Genomic DNA, 21542 nt, shown 5'->3' with positions numbered 1-21542 from the left:
CTACTAAGCAATTTGATCCTGAGCAAGATGACCTCTGTCTGCCTCAGTTTCCTCAAATGTAAAGGGAGAATAATAGCAGGGTATGTTATGAGGTTCAAAAGAGATTATATTTGTTTCGTTTTGTTTTGTTTTTAATTTCCCATTCAGCCATGTTTTTCCCCCTCAATGATATTTGATTTTTTACAAGTAATTGTAAAGATAGTTTTCAACATTCATTTTTATAGCATTTTCTCCCCTCCCTCCTTTCCCTAACCACCTCTCTTGGATAGCAGGCAATTTATAGAGGTTATACATATCCAATCTTTTAAAAAATATTTCCATATTTGAAGAGACAATATTTGTAAAAAAAAAAAAAAAAAATAGCTTAGTGCCTGGCATATAGTAAGTATTCAATAAGCATTGATTTCCTTCCCTTCCTCTATTTCATGATGATATGGCCCTATTTGAAGAAAAACCAGTATAGGGAAATCCAACCTTCCAACGTAGATTGTTCACATTACCAAAAGATTAATCTCCTTTAAATAGATCCTGAAGAAATAAATATTTATATTAACTGCTTGACAATGAGGCCTGTAAGCAAATGAAAATAAGGTAAGCTAAAATCAGTCAAGCAGTGAATAAAGAATATCTACCCTGTGCCAGGCACTCTGCTAAATTCTGGAGATACCAAGAAAGGCAAAAGATTATCCCTGCCTTTGAGGAGCTCAAAATCTAACAGGGAAGAGAATGTGCCAACAAACACATACAACTAGGATAAATTTGAAATAATCAGTGGAGGGAAGGCTCTGGGATTCCTACAAAAAGTGGAATTTTAGCCAGGACTTAAAGGAAATTGCTATTAATTAGAAACAAGGTTGAGTCATGGATTTAAGTCATAGAACTGACCTTAAATCTGGCTGACCTTGACCCAGCTGGGCTAGGCTTTATTTTCTTTATCTAGAAAATTAGTAGGCTAGATTCCATGACCTCTAAGGTTTTCTCTAACTCTCAACTTATGATCCCATGATATTTCCATGAAGAAAACATTCTTGGAGCACAGACTTAGAGGTAGGTATGACCTTCAAGATCATATTATCCTCTTCCCCCAAAAGACTGACTTGAAAACTTCAGAGAAGAGAGTAATCAGTTAACTGGTTAAGGACAGCAACTAGTCATGTGCTTTGCATATTCATGCAAAAACTGGCAACAACATTATTCCTTCCAAAAGTGCTCCAATTCTGGAATCTCTCCTCTGACATCAGGTCTTGCCATCTTTCCTTTAACGATAGGAATTTCTCCCTGTTTAGGGATCATCTAATTCTATTCACCAGGGCTAAAACTTGGCTTCCCTCTTTCTCCTTTAAATTACATTGTAATATTATCATATTATCATAACCTAACTTCAAAGGTATGATGCTCCAGGCGGACTATATTTTAAATCTAAGGAACCATTTAAACAAGGATGACATTTTCTGTATTCTATGTATCAGTGAAGGATTCCTATAGTGTTTAGTCTTTGGAATCTCAAAACACAGTAGAGAAGTTTTTGTGAAATAATTCAGTCAGGTCGGTATTTTTAGAAGTTAAATTGTTGTTTGTACTTTATTTTCTTTCTTTCTTTTTTGTTGTTCATTTTCAAAGAGGACCAATGATATCTCCAAGGGTGATGCTTTGACTTGTGAGTGAATTGAATTTAAGTGAGGCAAAGTTATACAAAATTATCAGGCTCACTCTGTCTTCCAGAGTCGTCACAGTTAAGAAATTAAAACTATGCTATTGAAAGAAATTTCCTGAATTTCATTATGAGCCTGGATTACTTATTTTATTTTTGTCTAGACTTGTGGTTTCATTGCTTTAGAAAACTTCTTGCATAGTAGATGGAGCAACGGACTTAGTCAGGAAGAAACAGGTTTGAGTTCTGCTTCAGAAATTACAAATGTGGTTTTGAGCAAGTAATTTAACCTCTCTGAGCCTCAGTTTCCTAATCTGTAAGATAAGAGGATCAGATTCAATGAACTCTAAATTTCCTTTTAGCTCTAAATCTATGATAAGTTCTTTCTGAGAGTCTCATGGCTCTCTAGTTAATCATCTTTTCACTAATTTATGTCTCCTCTTCTGTTTCTTTCTCCTCTTTCCAATTTCTTTTTAAGGCCAAAGTTAAGTAAAGTCAACAGGATTTAGTGAGTGCCTATCATATGAAGCGAAACTTTTTAAACTTTAGGTCACAATCCCATAAAGGATCATGTGACTGAGTGTGGAGGTCATGAAATTATGATTTATATCAGTAAATGTTTGATTTATATACCTGTTTTACAAAGCAATATACCCAAGTCATGTAAAAAGGGGTAGTGAGTGGGGAAAGGTTAAGAATTTCTAATAGAGTCAAATCACTTAAGTTTTCTGTGCTTCAGTTTCTTCGATTGTTAAATGGTCTTAATAATATTTTCACTACCTGCCCATAAGGTCATTGTGAGGAAAGCACCTTGTTAACTTTAAAGTGCTATAGGAATCAGAGTTATTATTATGCAAATATAATTTATCATCAGGTGCTAGGTAAGTACAATAATGAATATAACCTGCCTTCAAAACACTTAAGAGTTTAGTAGGTGAAGACAGGATACAAATGAGGATATGAAAAGTATAAACAAAGTGCCCAGAGACTTTAAAGGAGAAAAAAAGTCATTTCTGGTTGAGGAGAATTAGACAGGAGAGGCTTCTTGGTGGCAATAAAACTTGAGCTGGGCCTTGAAGGTTGAGTAGCCTTTCAATTAGAAAAGATAGTGGGATAGAGAGAGAGAAGAGAAGGAAAGAAATGCCTGTCACTAATATCAACTAAAGCAGATTTATTTGATCCTGTTTGATCTCTGCTCACCATTCCTCCTGGAAAAACTCCACTCTGAGGGGCAGAGATTTTCCTTGTGTCATTGGTCTTCCTTCCCAACACTTATCTAGTGCTCAGCAGCATACAAAACTGCTTGAAAGTTGTTGGCTCACTGAAAACAATTCTCCCTGTTTCCCTAGATAATTACTTACTGAGACCAAGACCGTTTTTCCTAACAATTTATCCCACCGTCTATTTCTTGAGCTAAAATTCACCATCATAGATCTCTGCCCTACAGATTTCATGTCATTTCCAGAAATCACTCACGCAAGCTCTAATTGTACTCTCCATTTCCCTTACAACCTAAGTTGTTCTGCAGAAGCTAGAAAAGGAAGATTGATAACTGACAATATACAGATTCAAAGCAGGACAAAAAGCCCCTATCTCACCTCTGGCTAAGGAAAGGAAAAATGAAGGCTAAGTTTGAAGTAAGAGGAGAGAATGCATCCTCCCTAGGGAAAAAAAAGCCCTTTATATGTTGGTACAGTGCCCCCAGGAAAAGGCTTTTACGCACTGGCCTGCTTTTTACAAGCTCTTCCCCTTCTCTACACAGCCCTTTTAATACAAGTTTAAAAAAAATTCCAAATTCCTCATTTGTTTAGCCCGAAAATCCCCTGCACATTCCCACAAACTACTTCCTTTTCTCTCTTTTTAGCAAGACTCCCCTCTCTCTCTTTAATGAAGAGAAGTTCAGAGGGTTTTTCCCATGAATAGATGGCAGGCACCTGGGAGTTATGAATTTTAAAGTGATCATTTTCTTTCAGCCATGCTGGACAATGGGGATCTCCTTTTGACTCACTTTCACAGCTTTGAGAGGCTCTCAGATCAGCCACATTCCAATCAGACTGGAGTCAGATCAGAGCTGTGCTGTGCTGCATCAAGGTCTCTCACAGAAAGACAAGGAGCAGATGGCCAACACTGAGCTCTCCTCCCCTTTTCAGAATGCAATGGAAGGCAATGTGGGAAAGCGTTCCCCCAGCATTGCCTATTGATCCCTGAATAGAACCACCACATGCCACCAGCCTGTAGGTATGAACCTCTGTTAACAGATGGTGAGATCATTATGAGCAATTAATTCCTTTAATGTATCAGTGGGAACATGTTGGAAAGGATGATGCAAGCACAGAAGTGAATAGTGAACTTCTCACTCCTGGGGGAGAGAGCAGTAGCTACATTGGTGGCGGGTGGGAATATTCTTTCCAAACTCGCTGCCTTATGGACTCAGGAACAGGAGCGCGAAACTTGGTCCATGGGACTGAAGCATGGTTTTCATTAACTAATTGTCCCTCATCTGCTTCTATCTGTGATTAAGACCAGATTTCTTTCTGGGCCACTTTTAGAAACATAAATAGTCCCCAAAAAAAGGAACATTGAAAACAATATTCTGTCAACAAATCCAACCATGTTCACAAAAATTAAAAGAGGATGGAGTCTGAGAGATCTTTTGCTAAATACAGCTTTACTTGCACAGTTATAAATCTAAATTGAAAGACCCTTTCAACAAGGATTTAGAAAGTTACAAATAGGAGATGTTTATCCCACTGCTAGAGAATTCAAGATTCTACATGTGAACCTTTGCAAATGGAAGTCCATTTAAGAAAGGTACATGAAAATGTCAAATGTGTTTATGTGTATAATGCATATAAGTACTAGGGTTATTCTAATAGCTTTATTTCCACTGAAAAAAACAGAGCTCAGCAATATTACAGGGATTCTCAAGAGGCAAATGGTGAAAAATTTGCACTTCCAACCTATCCTGGGTCATTTTTCAGATATTACTTTCACAAGAAGATAGATTACTACAAAAACCATGGCATCCTAACCTCTTTTCTCCTCCTTTATATATGACATGAATAGTGGGCTGTTTTTTTTTTTTTCTTTCATAGAAGAAGAAAAAGCTTAGGGCCCAATATGGATGGCTGGGTTAGCCCTTGGGCTTTAAGGAGATAGAAAAATGTGAACAGGAAATACAGGCAACTATTCACTTATTCATATTTAAATGACACGTTTTGCTTGTAATTAAGACACTCCAGTAGTGTCTCTGTTCACGAAATTTACATAACTGTACAATAGCTTGCCTAAGTGAACAGCAAATGGGAGTTAACCTTGAAGGGTATTATCTTAATTGAATAAATCTGGCTTTAATTCAATAAATTAAAAACATAGAAATAATATCTCCAAAGCCTTTAAAAAAAATAATGGATTTACCATCCCCTATAAATGCAGCTCAGTACTGTTTTTGGTAGTGTTGGAATGCTCAGACATTTTCCAATATAATTTTGGAACTCAAAAAAATATTCTGATATACATTTGCTATTTTCTCTTCATTGTTCCCAAAGTAAATCAATGTCACTTTCTGGAAATCATTGATAAGACTATCTGGACACTGAATCAAAACATATTAACATGCTTATTGGAGATATTTCCTACCTCACTCTCCCACTAACCCCATCTCTGATGGGCATTAGGTCCTCCCTTCCCCCACTTCTTTACTAGCTGAGTGCCCCACCATTGCACAGTGAGGAAGGTAGGTGGGAGAATATGGATTTTTGCATAGGCTAAAAAGGAGAAGCCACATTCCACCACTTTTCCATTTAAATCAGATTTACATGGAGTGTAAATCCCCTCAGAATAGAGTTAAGTCACAAAGGCCTCTGAATGCTCCCCTCCTAAAGTTTGTTGCATTAATCAGAATCTCGTTTCAGTGATTATATAGTTAAGGAGAAGAAATCATGCAATATGTTTTTATTTGCATGAAATAAGTTAATGAGGCACCACCTGTGTCTTGTATCAGTTTGCAGAAGAAAACAGGAGAGCACAGGTGCTCCAATAACATAACTGTAGCTTTTGTATATTAATTTATAAATGCTGAAAGCCCAACATCTCGTATCTGAACTCAGCAGCGCGTGTTTCTAAAGCATCCCATGTACATACACATAACTCGTATGTAAAATTCATTGTGAGAAAATTCCTAATTTCTGGGCTGGTTAAAAAAAAAAAGCGATAATTCATGCTTCTTCGTTCTCACAGCGTTCACTATTGTAGCATCTGCGAGATACAATGTACACGCTCAGCCATAACCCGTATGGCTGGAAAAGAAGCATTCACACTGTGAATTACCATTTTTCCCAGCATCTAGAGCTAGTCAAAGACAGCACAATAATAAACTAGAAGCCCCTTTGTCTGTTAAACATTGTTCTTCATTACTACAAGAAAAGCAAATTGTCTTTGTATAGAGGAAGAGTGGCAGACAACAGCCCTGGGAGTTGGGGGAGGGGGATTGGATCACTTACTGACCACCTCGCAGACACAGATGCCAGTCATCAATCTTTTTTTCCTGGGGAGCCCACCCAACTATGCTTTCAAAATCATTTCATCTACAGATGCGTCGGGGATCTAGCCCTTGTTTGATGGAGTGGGATACTGGATTACGGACTCACAGGACGCCTCGCTTTCATGTGGGAGACACAGAGTCCTGGAGCTTGCGTCCAGAGATATTATTTGAACTCGCCGTATTTCCTCGTTTGCTGTTTTGGTGAAGTGAAGCTTACCAGAGATGGGCTGTTTTCTCGAGACCAATATATTCAGCATGGTCTGTCTAGCGAGTCATTGTGGTAGAGAGTTTGGATCCTTGTTAGGCAAAACAAGTCGGGGAAAGGAACATGAACCCAGCAGCGGATGTGACATGATCCATTGTAGAAATAATGAGATTATCAAGAGCTGACCTGGAAGTTTTGGGTTTTTTTGTTTTTGTTTTTTTAATGTGTATTTGAATGGGAGTCTCTATCTGTTAGGAAAAGGTGCTGATGTCATTTATAAAGAATTAGTGAATTTCTGCCATGTGGCTTTGTATCCTTAAATTGTAATAAAATGCCAACAAAGCTTGCCCATACAATAAACCTGCCTTTGCACAAACCTGCCAAAATAAAAGATCATGAATATCTTTTCATATTGAGGTCAATGGTCAAACCAAGTTCTTATTTCAAATCTCGGAGAAAATTACCTTTTAGTGACATGTGATGTGACCTCCTATGGATCATTTCTATAGGATGTCACCAGAGAGGCCTGTTTAAAAGCCTGCTCTTGTTAACCTCAAGGAAAGGTTGAAGGGGACTGCTGAGCATGAAGTGAACAGCTAATGTTGCTTCGGTCATACCAATTACATTGGGAAGAGATGAACTTGATTCAATAAATAGCCTAAATCTAATAGTTCAGAAGCAGTTCAGATCATTTGTTTTCTGATCAAAACATTAAATTCTCAAAAATTCTGAACTTTGTTAGTAGCATAACATAGAAAAATTAACTCTGTAAATAACATGAGTCTCAAATTGCTATAATGAGTAGTGCTATTTTGTGATTGCTAGTTTCAGAGGTTCATTTCTGTGCTGTTATTGCTTAAACTCACTGGCACTGGAAGGAAGAATATATTCTCTTGCTCATCTTTATAATTTCTTCTTCATAAAACAAATTATAACAAAAGAATGTAAGCTTCTTGAGAACAGGAACTATTGCTTTTGTTTTTTCTTTCCTTTTTAAAAAAATGTGTATCCTCAGCACCTTAGGCAGTGCCTTTCACATAGAAGGTCTTTTATAAATGTTTGTTGAATTGTATGTTAATGTATAAATCTGGGGGAAAGTATTTGAGAAATAACTAAATATTAACCAAGAATGTGAGAGCATCCATATCTCACCATATCATTCCAATCAATAAAGCAAAGTTTTTGCCTGGAAATCTTGCACTGATTTGCTTCTTGTGTATATTCTAAAATGAAACCAGCACTGATTTTTTCACTGAGAATTCACATAGGCAAAAGCAAGCATATCATCCAAAAAAGAAGTCATCAAAATCACTGAGAAAGAGTTAGAAAATTAACTCTTGTCAATGTCTCTGGTACTTTAAAATAATTACATGAATCAAATCCTGAACATCTATCTTTAACTCTAAGTTACTCTCTTTCTGGGCAAAGGGGCAACAAAGATTACATGATCTAGTCTCAAACAAAACTATTTGGTTGTTTCACATGATTCTATTTATCTGCCAAAGGGGAAAATTGAGGACTAATGGTTTCACTTCTAAAGAAAATGCTACTTTGCCCTTTTGAAACTTTCTCTGCTATTTTCCAAATGGTCGAAGTTAACATACTTTTTTTTTTTAATTTTCAGTTCAAATGTCCTGTTCTTTATTCAAAATGGCATTTGTTGTTAAATTCAATGCACAATAGCATTTATTACAGCTCTAGCTTCTTTTTCTCACTTTGAGAAAAACATGTTCATCTTCCTAACTTCTAACATACTTTGCTACCACACCTGTCTTTTTTCCTCCGTGTTATTTTTCACACTTCTTTTTTCAGGGCCTTTTTTTCTCTGTCTTTAAACTTGTCCACCAATATCCTTTATCTTACAAAAACCTTTCCTGGCCCTGATGTTTCCTCCAATAATACCATCAACTTTCCTTCTTTAAGGCAAAATTTCTAGTATAAATGTTCTATATCCTCTGCTATAGCTTCCTTCTTACCCATTCTTCTTCCAAATATTTTTCAATCTAGCTTCAGTCTACACTACTCTGTTACAGCAGTATCCTCAAAGATAGACAATACATAGTCTTTCTTGTCAAATGTAGAGGTGTTTTTTCTCTTCATAAGCCTTGAACCTCTTTGTAGATTTTACATGAGTGAACACTTCCTACTTCTTTAAAATCTGTTCTTCCTTCATTATTCTGAAGAATGTCAGTTCTTCCGTCTCTCCAATCATTCCTTTTTATCAGTTATATTTCATCCTCTCATTCTCTAACAATAAGTATTCTCCCCATTAATTTATTTTCTTTGAATACTTTCCCCTAGAGTATCTCCTTTATTTTCATCATGTCAGATATCAAATTTATGCCATAGATTCCCAGAAATCTTGCTTTCCCATATGAGTTCTATTTGGCATCTCTGATTGTCTACAGAACCTTTCTACTTAAATCTTCTATAACCACTTCCAAAGCAAACTCATCTCTAGTACCTTACCTCATGTTTCTTTTTTTTTTCTAATTATGTGACACATCCACACTTAATCTTCTGAATTATATTCATCCTTCAATGCCCAGATCAGTCTTATTTCCTCCATTACACTTTCCTCAACCAAGAAATTTTAGATGATTACTCTTTTCCTCCTCTGAGCAAGTCATCAAACTGTTGTCTGTATTACTTTCTTAAGCATTTATTAACAGAATGTTTCGTAATATTATTTAAATGTTTAACATGTGTTTGTTTTTCTTACCAAAATTTTAAGTCCTATAAGAGAAAGGATTAAGCTTTATACCTCTGTTGTGCTCCTCAATGTGCTAGGCATAGAAAAGGAATAAGTAAGCCTTCAGTGTGATATTTGTTTATGCTGTACAATTACACAGGACAACCTTAAGCTAAAAGTGTTATTCTACTCAATCTAGGACCTTAAATAAAGCACTAAGAGGAAATCAAAAGGAATAAAACCAGCAAAATTCCACTACACAACTCCCAATAAATATGTGTTGATTATAGGGTTTTATCTCTAAAAGCCCATCTAGTTCTAAATCCCATGGTCTGAGGACTGCTGTTAAAGAATTGTTATGTTGCTTGCCTGCTCATTCTGTCTATGTTACTGACAAATAACAAAAGAGTTTATTTGGAGCATTAAGAATAAAGGACATTTAACAAAGAGATGATGGACTGAAGGTGTAGAATGAGACATGGTATTTTTTGGATGGTCATCAAGGGAATGTATCTGCTTGATTATGCCTATTTATTACAAACATTTTGTTTATTCATTTTTTCTGATAGAAAATCGAAATTTTTCCAATGGAAAATGTCTTGCCTTTCATGGAAGTGGGTCACAAAGAAAATATATTTATGCTAATTAAAAATAAAATTTAAAAATAGAAAGTTTAAAATGATCAAGTTTTTAAAAAACTTTTAAAATAAAATATGCAGATAACTGAGAGAGAAACCAGTTTTGGAATGATTAATCCAAATAATTCCCAGTTTTCTATTTAGCTTTTGACATGGAGATGTATTATCAGAATAAAAAAGAAAAGATAGAAGATGCTGAGGAAAGAGGATGAGAATGATTGTGGAGTGAGCTGGGAAGGATGATGGTGCACAAATCATTTTCCTCTCTTTTTAGTGAGTTGGCACGAAGCTGTTCAACTTTGGAGCTCCTATTTAAAGTCATTATCTCTGTTTTTACATTAATCAGCATCATGATTTACAGGGAATTGAAGTGATGGTGGGGTGGTAACTTTGGTATTATACTTTAGTAAATCCTATTTCTATCACAGTGTATCCTGGATGTAACTAACAATCAGGGTTTTTATGATCAGAGATAGGATAATCAGTCCCATGGCAATAAGAGGCATTTCTATTGCCCAGGTGTGATTCTGCATATTCTTCATTCAGAAAGAAAAAAATTGAGACCAGTTGGAAGTCAATGATAGGATAAAATCAAGCAAAAGGAATTTGGGACTTTTCAGGAAAAAACCTATTATAACAATAACAACCCACATCATATATATTAAAGTTTACAAAGATTTTTCTTCAAAACGATCCCGTGAGGAAGGCAATGTAAGTATTACTATTCTTATGTTACAAAGGAGGAAACTGAGATCCAAAAAAATTAAATGTCATATTTAATATCAAGTACCTAGGAAGCACCAGGGCAGCCACTAGAACTCAGATTTTTATGGTGATAGGATAGAGTTGGGAGGAAGTTCAGAAATTCATATTTTTATAGATGGAAAAAGGTTTGTTGGAAGAGGTAAACACAGGCTTCAAGGTAAAATCCCCTGACTCTAGATCTAGGATCCTGCTCACTATCCCATACCACTTCTCATGTAGCTCATGCCTCTTGTCACATTGTGGCTTTTTCCACAATTCCAATTCCAGTGGAATTTGGGAACTGGCATGTTTGACACAGGTTCTGTGTTACTTAAAAATGCAGTGCATAGAGACTAAGTTTTGTAAATTAGCAAAAAGTCAACTTACTCAATAGATCTTCCCCATCTACCATTTGGTATTGGCTAAGAAATAGATTAGTGGATCAGTGGAAAAGGCTAGGTTCACAAGACAGAATAGTCAATTATAGCAATCTAGTGTTTGACAAACCCAAAGCCCCTAACTTCTGGGAAAAGAATTCATTATTTGATAAAAACTGCTGGGATAATTGGAAATTAGTATGGCAGAAATTAGGCATGGACCCACACTTAACACCATATACCAAGATAAGATCAAAATGGGTCTATGACCTAGGCATAAAGAACGAGATTATAAATAAATTAGAGGAACATAGAATAGTTTATCTCTCAGACTTGTGGAGGAGAAAGAAATTTGTGACCAAAGATGAACTAGAGACCATTACTAATCACAAAATAGAAAATTTCGATTACATCAAATTAAAAAGCTTTTGTACAAATAAAACTAATGCAAACAAGATTAGAAGGGAAGCAACAAACTGGGAAAACATCTTCACAGTTAAAGGTTCTGATAAAGGCCTCATTTCCAAAATATATAGAGAACTGACTCAAATGTATAAGAAATCAAGCCATTCTCCAATTGATAAATGGTCAAAGGATATGAACAGACAATTTTCAGAGGATGAAATTGAAACTATTACCACTCACATGAAAGAGTGTTCCAAATCATTATTGATCAGAGAAATGCAAATTAAGACAACTCTGAGATACCACTACACACCTGTCAGATTGGCTAAGATGACAGGAAAAAATAATGATGAATGTTGGAGGGGATGCGGGAAAATTGGGACACTAATGCATTGTTGGTGGAGTTGTGAACGAATCCAAACATTCTGGAGAGCAATCTGGAATTATGCCCAAAAAATTATCAAACTGTGCATACCCTTTGATCCAGCAGTGTTTCTATTAGGCTTATATCCCAAAGAAATACTAAAGAAGGGAAAGGGACCTGTATGTGTCAAAACGTTTGTAGCAGCCCTGTTTGTAGTGGCTAGAAACTGGAAAATGAATGGATGCCCATCAATTGGAGAATGGCTGGGTAAATTGTGGTATATGAATGTTATGGAATATTATTGTTCTGTAAGAAATGACCAGCAGGATGAATACAGAGAGGACTGACGAGACTTACATGAACTGATGCTAAGTGAAATGAGCAGAACGAGGAGATCATTATACACTTCGACAACGATATTGTATGAGGACATATTTTGATGGAAGTGGATTTCTTTGACAAAGAGACCTGAGTTTCAATTGATAAATGACGGACAAAAGCAGCTACACCCAAAGAAAATACACTGGGAAACAAATGTGAACTATCTGCATTTTTGTTCTTCTTCCCGGGTTATTTATACCTTCTGAATCCAATTCTCCCTATGCAACAAGAGAACTGTTCAGTTCTGCAAACATATATTGTATCTAGGATATACTGCAACATATCCAACATATAAAGGACTGCTTGCCATCTAGGGGAGGGGGTGGAGGGAGGGAGGGAAAAAAAAATCGGAACAGAAACGAGTGTCAATATAAAGTAATTATTAAATAAAAATTTAAAAAAAAAAAAAAGATCTTCCCCATCTTTGCTTTTAGTCCTTTCAAGATTGACTGTCATATCTTCAGTAGAGAATTGTTAGTAGAGTCCAACCCACTTCTGAGGTAGGAATAATATTGGAATTTGGTATATCTAGTGATTTCAACCTTGTTTCTGCTTGTCTTCAGGCATAGTAGCACAAATACATGAAGTCCTAATCCCTGTGGTATCTGATAGTCCCCTAACAGCATTATTACATTAACCCTTAAAACTTTTAGGGAATTATTATTTTTAACAGAGAAAATGATTTAATGAGAGAGAATTTAACTTTTCAGCTTTTCATAAATTGATGTTTGTTATAAATAGAATCCAGGCCTATTTCAATCTTGTCATCCCTGCTCAGGCATCTACGTAGCATTACAATCAGCTGAGTCATCATCAAATGCAAAGGTCACATAATGTACTAACCAAAAAGTAATTTATGTATATTTTCAATGCTATTTTGTAAATTGGATGTGGCTGTGCTTGAAAGAACCATTCAAATGTAGAGATCTCTTGTGTATTTTCTTTAATTTTAAAAATGCTCCATTTGCTAAGCCAAAATTTTTCAATAAAACAAATTAAGGTAAATGTGATCTTCTTGGTGACTTTGCTAAAGTCAATGACCCAGTGCAATAGTAATTAAAGCACATTTAAAATTAACTAAATCTCAAGGAGCTCCAAAAATTCACACACTGGGAGAAAATTTATTCATGTTAGAATTTCTACTGCTGACAAATCAACTGACCTCAGATCATGATCACCAGAAGGGAAAAGTAGCAGAGGAGAATGGTGTAGTTTGTGAGGTTACACATTCCCTAAAGGATAGTAGAATGTTCATGTAGAATGATGAACTGAAATTTTGTCTTCCTGTAATTCTTGGTTCTGTGCAACAGAGGAACTCCATGAAAGTTCTTCCACACTTAAAGCATTCTGGTAATTAAATGCACCTATTAGATGTACCCTTACCCTAATCTATTTCCTTTCTTCTAAGTTTAACATCTTTATTTCACTAGTGACATAGTTTTCAGATATTTTTACAATTGTGTTGTCTCTTCAGTTTGTCAATGTCCATTTGAACATGTGACATTCCGGACTGAACACAATAGTCCAGAAGTAATCAGGCTGCTCCATTGTTGGCTGAATTGGACTGAATTGAATGAACACTGAGAACAATGAGATGTATTACTTCCTTTGATGTGGGTGCTATACCTCTGTTAAATATTGCTGAGATAGCATTAACTATTTCAGTTGGTACATCAACATGTGTCCCATAGAAATCAGACAACAAAGAAAAAGAGACAGAGAAAAACAGATACAGAGCTACAGAGAGACAGAGGCAGAAGAGAATATATATTGTATGTGTATATATAATATGTATGCATAACTGGCTCAGTATTTTCTGGCCCGTTCATGCAGATGTTGGAATCAAAATAAACTCAGCAAGAAGAAAAAAAGACAAATCAGATGAGAATTCATCAGTTAAGTAGGCCAAAGTATGATATTCCTTAGGGAAACAAGATACCAACTTGGCATCTGGTTTAATGATCCACACAATTGGGAAGCAGTTTAATTCTTATAACTCCAAATACTATCTTCCTGGCATATTTTTGAAGTAGATACATAAATATTAGTGAAGGTAATTTTAGTTATTAGGGTCTTTTTACATATCTGAATAGATAGAAAAAAAAACTAAGTATCAAAAATTCTAAATCAGATTGAAAAGGAAAAGGAAAACGACCCACCGTTCAACTGTTAACATAATGATGGTAATAAAAACTAGTTTATTTAATGTTATAATGTTTTTGAAATGTTTTGCAAATATTATCTCTTTTTAATCTTCACAATAACCCTGAATGACCCCATTTTACAGATAAGGAAACTGAGGCACAGAGAGGTTAAGTGATTTGTTCAAGATTCTATGGCTAGTAAGTGTCTGAGTTCAAATTCAAGTCGCTTAACATATATTGTCAAGTATATTGACAAGATCTCCCTGCTGTCCTTATAGATAAAATAAAGATGTGAGTAGTTAAATAGACTAAGAAGTAATTGAATTGCTCAAAGTTGTGGTGGGTTGGGAGAATACTCCAGAAGAATACAAGAGGGATGTGATATTATTTGTATGTTATTCAACATTTCAATTAATGTTGATAGGAACGTCAGAAAACTGGGATACTAATGCATTGTTAGTAGAATTGTGAACTGATCCAACCATTGTGGAGAGAAATTTGGAATTATGCCCAAAGGCTATAAAACTGTGTATACCCTTTGGGCAGTAGAGACACTATTAGATCTGTATCTGTATTGAATCTGGTGGGAAATGTGTGTGTGGGTGTGTGTGGGTGTGTGTGTGTGTGTGTGTGTGTGTGAGAGAGAGAGAGACAGAGACAGAGAAAGAGAGACAGAGACAAAGACAGAGACAGAGACAGAGACAGATCATAAAAGAGGGAAAAGAATCCACATATGCAAAAATATTTGCATTTTTTTTGTAATGGCAAAGAATTGGAAATTGAGTGGGAGACAGGCAACTGGGGAATGACTCGATAAGTTATGGTATATGAATATAATGAAATATTTTCATTCTATAAGAAACAATGAGTGGGTTGATTTCAGAAAAGTTTGCAAAGACTTACATGGATTGACTGATTCTGAGTCAAGTGAGCAGACTTATAAAATGATCAACTGTCATAGAATTAGTTCTCAGCAGTACAGTGATCCAAGATCATTCCAATAGACTTGGGATGGAAAACACCATTTACATCAGAGAGGGAACTTTGGAAACTAAATTGTTTTTGTTGCTTTTAATTTTTCAAGATTTTTCCCTTTTGTTCTGATTTTTCTTTCACGACAAGATAAATATGGAAATATGTTTAAAAGGATTGTAAAAATATACTCTATATCATATTGCTTGCTGTCTTAGGCAGGCAGTGATAGAGGGGGAAAAATTTGGAACTCAAAATGAATTTTTTTGGAACTTATGGAATTTATGGAACAAAAATGAATGTTGAAATCTATCTTTACAGGTAATTGAAAAAATAAAATAATATTTAGGACTTGAAAAAATTTTAGTTAATGATTTTTATGGAAAGAAAAAAATAACAGTCTTCATACATAGAGAGCCAGAACTCTGGAGAAGTATACTTGAAACAAGGATACTTACAATAAGTTGTTAACTTAGTGGAATTGATGAAATGATGGTTCTTTAGTATACATGTACTTAGCATGGTGATGTCATGGTTCTCTAGTTCATACAACTTCAGTATGCTGTAATGATGTAATTGTAATAGGGTATTTAAGGACCGAGAGGACTGGAAATGAGACATTCTATCTTTGACCATCCTCCTGGTGGCTCTCCATTCTCCTGGTGGCTCTCCGGCCTCCTGTACTCCTCCACTAAGATTAAGACTGGGTCAGACTATGACAGAAACAGACTACAAAGGAGACATACTGTGAGAATAAAGACGTTAGACTCTATTCCTGACTATCCTAGTAGTGATTATCCTGCTGAGATCAAGGCCCACCCCAAGGAACTCCAGAAAGCTAGCCCGGACATTACATTCATATATTGAAGCTTATGAGGAAAAAAGGAAATTAGACTTGTTTTCCTTGGTTTAGGAAAGTGGTACCAATTTAAGAATTGGTGAGAATCTCAGTAACCAATTGGTTCAATTCAGGCATTTCAACATCCCCTACACCTGGTCATCCAACATCTGCTTGGAAACTTCCAAGGAAAGGGCACTAAATACATTTCAAAGCAATCCACTTCACTTTGGGACAACTCTAATTTTTAGAATTTTTTTTCCCTGACATCCAGAGCAAATCTGCTTCTTTTCAACTTCTGTCTATTGCTTCTGAGTCTGAGTTCTAGGAGCACACAGAAGAAGTGTAATAAATAACTCCTCTCCTTGACAGTTCTTCAAATCCTAAAAATTAGATAGCATGTCCTCCCTGAACTATCTCTTTTTTAAGTTATATATGCCTAGTTTCTTCAATCAGTCTCATATAACAATAATTTATCAATATCTTTCTTAAACTGCATTACCTAAAATGGATCATAATACTGCTGATGACTGGGGGAAAGTACTGAAGTCCTATGCCCTCCCTATTCCTGGAAACTCTGCTTCTCTTAATGACTATGGCTACCATATCATACAACATGTCTTATGTTGAATCTGCAGCCTAAAACCCCCAAACATGTTTCAGAACAACTTCAGAACAACCATCATTTCCCCATCTTTTACTTGTGAAGCTTTTTGGTTTTGAGGGGAATTTTTTGGTACCCAAGACAAGATTGCTCACTCCTATAAATCATGTTAAATGTATTCCAAGGTTAACTAAGATGATAATGATTTTTAAAGTCTGTGTTCCTCCTAGCTCTATGTCACACACAGATTTACCATCATTTTTGCTACTATCCAAGTCATTGATTAATATGTTAAATAGTAACATGCAATTGTAAGTTGCAGAGAGAGATTTTGTCCTATATCAGTAAGGACAATTTCCTGACTAGCAAATATGTCCAAAAGTAGAACAGGCTTCTTCAGGAGGTATTCAGTTATCCCTCACTGTAGATTTTCAAATGGAAGGTGAATAACTACTCAGTGAAGCTATCATAGAAGACATTCTGAATTAGTTATTACAAATTTTATTTGTGAAACCTCTGAGTTCAATAATTAAGCTTCTACCAAGAACATAGATTCACAGAGGGGAAATAACTATCCCAGAGCCACATGGGGAATAAGAGGCAAAGCCTGAATTTGAACCCAGATCTACCAGCTACCAGTCTGTCCCTCTTTCCACTGCATCTATACTCTTTCTTGAAAAGTACTATTTTTATATCTTTTAGGAAGCATAGAAATAGTGGGGGAAAACGCCAGATAAGAAATCAAGAGACTTGTGTTCTAGAACCAGCACTGACCTCTACTAATTGAATGACCTCAGGATAATTACATATTTATAACACCTTTCCCTCACAGTTCCTTAAATTTTTTCACTGCTGTGAATTTCATTTTCTTTATTTTTCAGCTATTCTCTACAAAAGTCACAACTTAGACTTCATCATTTCTTTGATTTTTAAGCTTGAGTTCTGAAAGTCTATGACCATAATCTCCTTTCTTCCTACCTTGGCCAGTCTGCGGCTCCTATACCTGCTACTTGCCCTTGTGACCATTTGTACCTTGGTATTTCCCTATCTCCCTCCTCTGGATCCACTTTTCTACCTATCTAATAATGCTACTTTCTCTACTCTTTATTTGCTTGCCCTCCTTACCTTCTGCCATACCTGACCTATTAACTATCTGCTTCTTCCTTGTATTCTAAAGATGTTCAACACTATTGAACCAAATCTTAAAGAAGCAATAAAAATAAAAATGATAACAAATTTATATATGTATTCAGGGCTTGCAAAATATTTTCTTTAAAATATTATTCTCTTCAGAACATACAAATATTGAACAATTTTCAGTTGAAGAAATTGAAACTAATTCTAGTCATATGAAAAGGTGTTCCAAATCACTATTGATCAGAGAAATGCAAATTAAGACAACTCTGAGATACCACCACACACCTGTCAGACTGGCTAGAATGACAGGGAAAGATAATGAGAAATGTTGGAGGGGATGTGGGAAAACAGGGACACTGATACACTGTTGGTGGAATTGTGAACACATCCAGCCATTCTGGAGAGCGATTTGGAACTGTGCCCAAAGAGTTAACAAAATGTGGATACTCTTTGATCCAGCAGTGTTTCTATTGAGTCTATATTCCAGAGATCTTCAAGTAAGGAAAGGGCCCCACATGTGCAAAAATGTCTGTGGCAGCCCTCTTTGTAGTGGCAAGAAACTGGAAACTGAGAGGATGTCCATCAGTTGGAGAATGGCTGAATAAATTGTGGCATATGAATGTTATGGAATATTATTATCTGTAAAAAATGATCAGCAGGATTATTTCAGAGAGGCCTGGAGAGACTTACAAGAATTAATGTGTTAGGGACCATGCCTAGGTGAAGGGGAAGGTCAATTTTCCAAGAGCCTCCACAGCTGTGGATCATAACATCTGAAAGAAGTTGCAAGGTGGACTTTACTAACTCTGATGTTCCTTGTGGATTGAGAATGAAATTAATTGGAGGCAAGAGGGAAGAAGAGAGAGGTCAGGGAACACAACTGCCTCTCAGTCTTCTTGTGTCATCATCATCCTCTCACATGAAGAGATCCATTCTACAGGTTCTGAGTTAGACCTCCAGCAACCATTGACAGGTGGCTCCCATATCACAACTTTGACACAAAATGAAATGAGCAGAACCAGGAGATCATTATACACAGCAACAAGAAGTATGATCTATTCTGATGAATGTGGCTCTTTTCAACAATGAGAGGATTCAAACCAGCTCCACTTGTACAGTGATGAAAAGAGCCATCTACACTCAGAGAGAGGATTATGGGAACTTAGTGGACTACAACATAGCATTTTCACTCTGTTAATGTTTGCTTGCATTTTGTTTTCTTGTGCAGCAAGATAACTGTATAAATATGTATACATATATTGGATTTAACATATATTTTAACATATTTAACATATATTGGACTACCTGTCATCTAGGGGAAAGGATGGGGGGGAGGGGAAAATTTGGAACAGAAGATTTTGCAAGAGTCAATGTTGAAAAATTACCCATGCATATGTTTTGTAAATAAAAAGCTAAAATAAAAAAATTTAAAAACATACAAATATTATTATCTTATTTTTAAAATGAAGAAACTGAGTGATTTGCCTATGATCATACAAATGGTAAGAATCTGAGGTAGAATTTAAACCCAAGTCTCATGGCTCCAGTTACAGGGATCTGACAGACTTGCAATATCATTCAAATGGGCGCACTACAAATATGTATTAATGTTAACTGGACCTTTTTAGTCATCCTCTATTACAGGGGTATCGAACAACCAGATTGCAACACAATTGAATAAAACTATGCATTTGAGAAATATTTAATCAAAAAAATAAAAATAGAATGTTAATATGTGATTTTCCAAGTCAGTGTGCTAGTTGCAGGGATTCTTAAGTAGTTTAGTGTCTCCTATTTCACTGAGTTTGATATCACTGCTTTATTGTTTATCACCTTACTTCCTTCCCCCCAATAGTTATTACAAATTTTTCCTTTTTTCCTCTTGCACCCAACTCTACCTTCTTACCTTTCACTCTCCTAAAACAGATGACACTTACTCTCTATTAAGACAGATTGAATTCCTTTCAAACTGAATTTATCTAACTGATAGCTACTTTTCTAAATCTCTGAACTCTCCTTTTTCCCATCATCCTTCTATTCTCAAACAAAGAAATAATTTCCCCACTTGTGCCCTTGAGCTCATACCCTCACATATCTAGTGTGACCATATTTCCTCACTGCCATGTGGTTTTATTTTTTTTCCTCTATAATGATTCCTTTCACCCTCAGGCATCCTCTTTCTTTAAAAATACAAACCATGGGGCAGCTAGATGGCACAGTGGATAAAATACCAGCCCTGAAATCAGGAGGACCTTTGTTCAAATCCCACCTCAGACACTTAATACTTCCTACCTGTGTGAACTTGGGCAAGTCAGTTAACCCCAATTGTCTCAAGGAAACAAACAAAACTGCAAACCATCGCTTCAAACCAGCAGGTCCAAAGAATTCTCTTCCCTTTTAGTTCCCCACCTTTCTGGATGTGTGTGTATATGTATAAGTATAATCTACATGTAGATAGGATACACAGACAAATACATATAAATGATATCTGCTCCATATCTACAACTCTAAATATAGATGTAGTTTATACACACATACACACACAGAGAGATTCATATAGATAGGTAGATAGGCAGACAAAAATCTATCTGCCATTTTCCCACCTGTGCCAGGTCCAGTTCCAAGGAGACTCCTAAAAAGCAATTTTTTTTTTCCATATGATGTACTCTAAAAAATTTTTAAATAGAAATCCTTCACACCTGAAGTCTAATCTGACCCAGACTCACTCATAAAAACTGAATCCAGCCTTTCTACTCACCACTTCCTATCTTTCTTGAAAAACCATGTGAGTAGCAGCAACTTCTGAATATTAATTTCCCTTGTTGTTGCCTGTAGTTCCTGCATTGAAGTTACACAAACTCAATCTTCACCCATCCCTACCACTACTCTTTTTCACATTAAATAAGATATTCACCTGACAGTGGCACAGGGAATGTGACAAAGGCCTCTGTGAATGTTGGCTGGATTAGCCCTGCTCTGGGTATTGACACACAGAGAGCTTGCCAGTGCACCTGGCCCAAAGGTGAAACAGCTGCACGAGAATCGGTTTCTTTCCCGTGATCTCTGCCACAAAAAGGACTGCTCAAGCGCTTTTGCAAATCAAAACCTTTTCATCCTGAATTTGGTGATTCACCCTGAATGGCATCTTATTGGAAACTCTGTAATGTGCCATTGTGTAAGATGGGTGAAATTGGTCTCTCTTATTGACAACCATCTTCTTCTGGATAGAGTTGGGGTGGGGAGGTGAGAGAGTTAAGAAAAAGGTTCTTTACAAACTTCCTCCATCTCAGGCCTCTGAGGCATGTCAATACTCCCTTGTGGATTGCTTTTGCCTTTGGTGCTAGTGCAGGGCTGTGAATAACATGCCCTATGGGTGAGATAGGTTTCAGGAGGTATAGAGGCTGCCTTGTCTTTGAACAAGTCCAACATTACAAAGCTTCATGCTGGAAAAGTGTGGGGGAGGAACCTGTTTATAGATTGGGCCAGAACTGACTTTCCCCAAAGCTAAGAGAGACAAAGGAGACCTCAGTCTTACCTTCAGGCCGCAAAAAGCATGTGTTAATGTTCAAGATTCACATTAAAGAGATTTTTCCCTTTATCACAGTTCTGTGGGCTCTGCTGCTATTCTGGTCAAACACACACACACACACACACACACACACACACACACACACACACCTTTTTTCAGAGCTGTAGCTTCATTTAATTTTTTGTCCTGTGTCTGACTCTTAATGACATTTAATGTCAATGGAGTATAGATTTTTAGAGCTACAAGATTATGCTATGTATTGTAGTGGTGTAAACTTGAGTCACTTCCACCCATAAGCTTTCTCTTTAGAATGAAATC

The sequence above is a fragment of the Antechinus flavipes genome, chromosome 1, assembly GCF_016432865.1.
Source record: "Antechinus flavipes isolate AdamAnt ecotype Samford, QLD, Australia chromosome 1, AdamAnt_v2, whole genome shotgun sequence".
Taxonomy (NCBI): domain Eukaryota; kingdom Metazoa; phylum Chordata; class Mammalia; order Dasyuromorphia; family Dasyuridae; genus Antechinus; species Antechinus flavipes.
Note: the sequence above shows the minus strand (reverse complement) of the source record.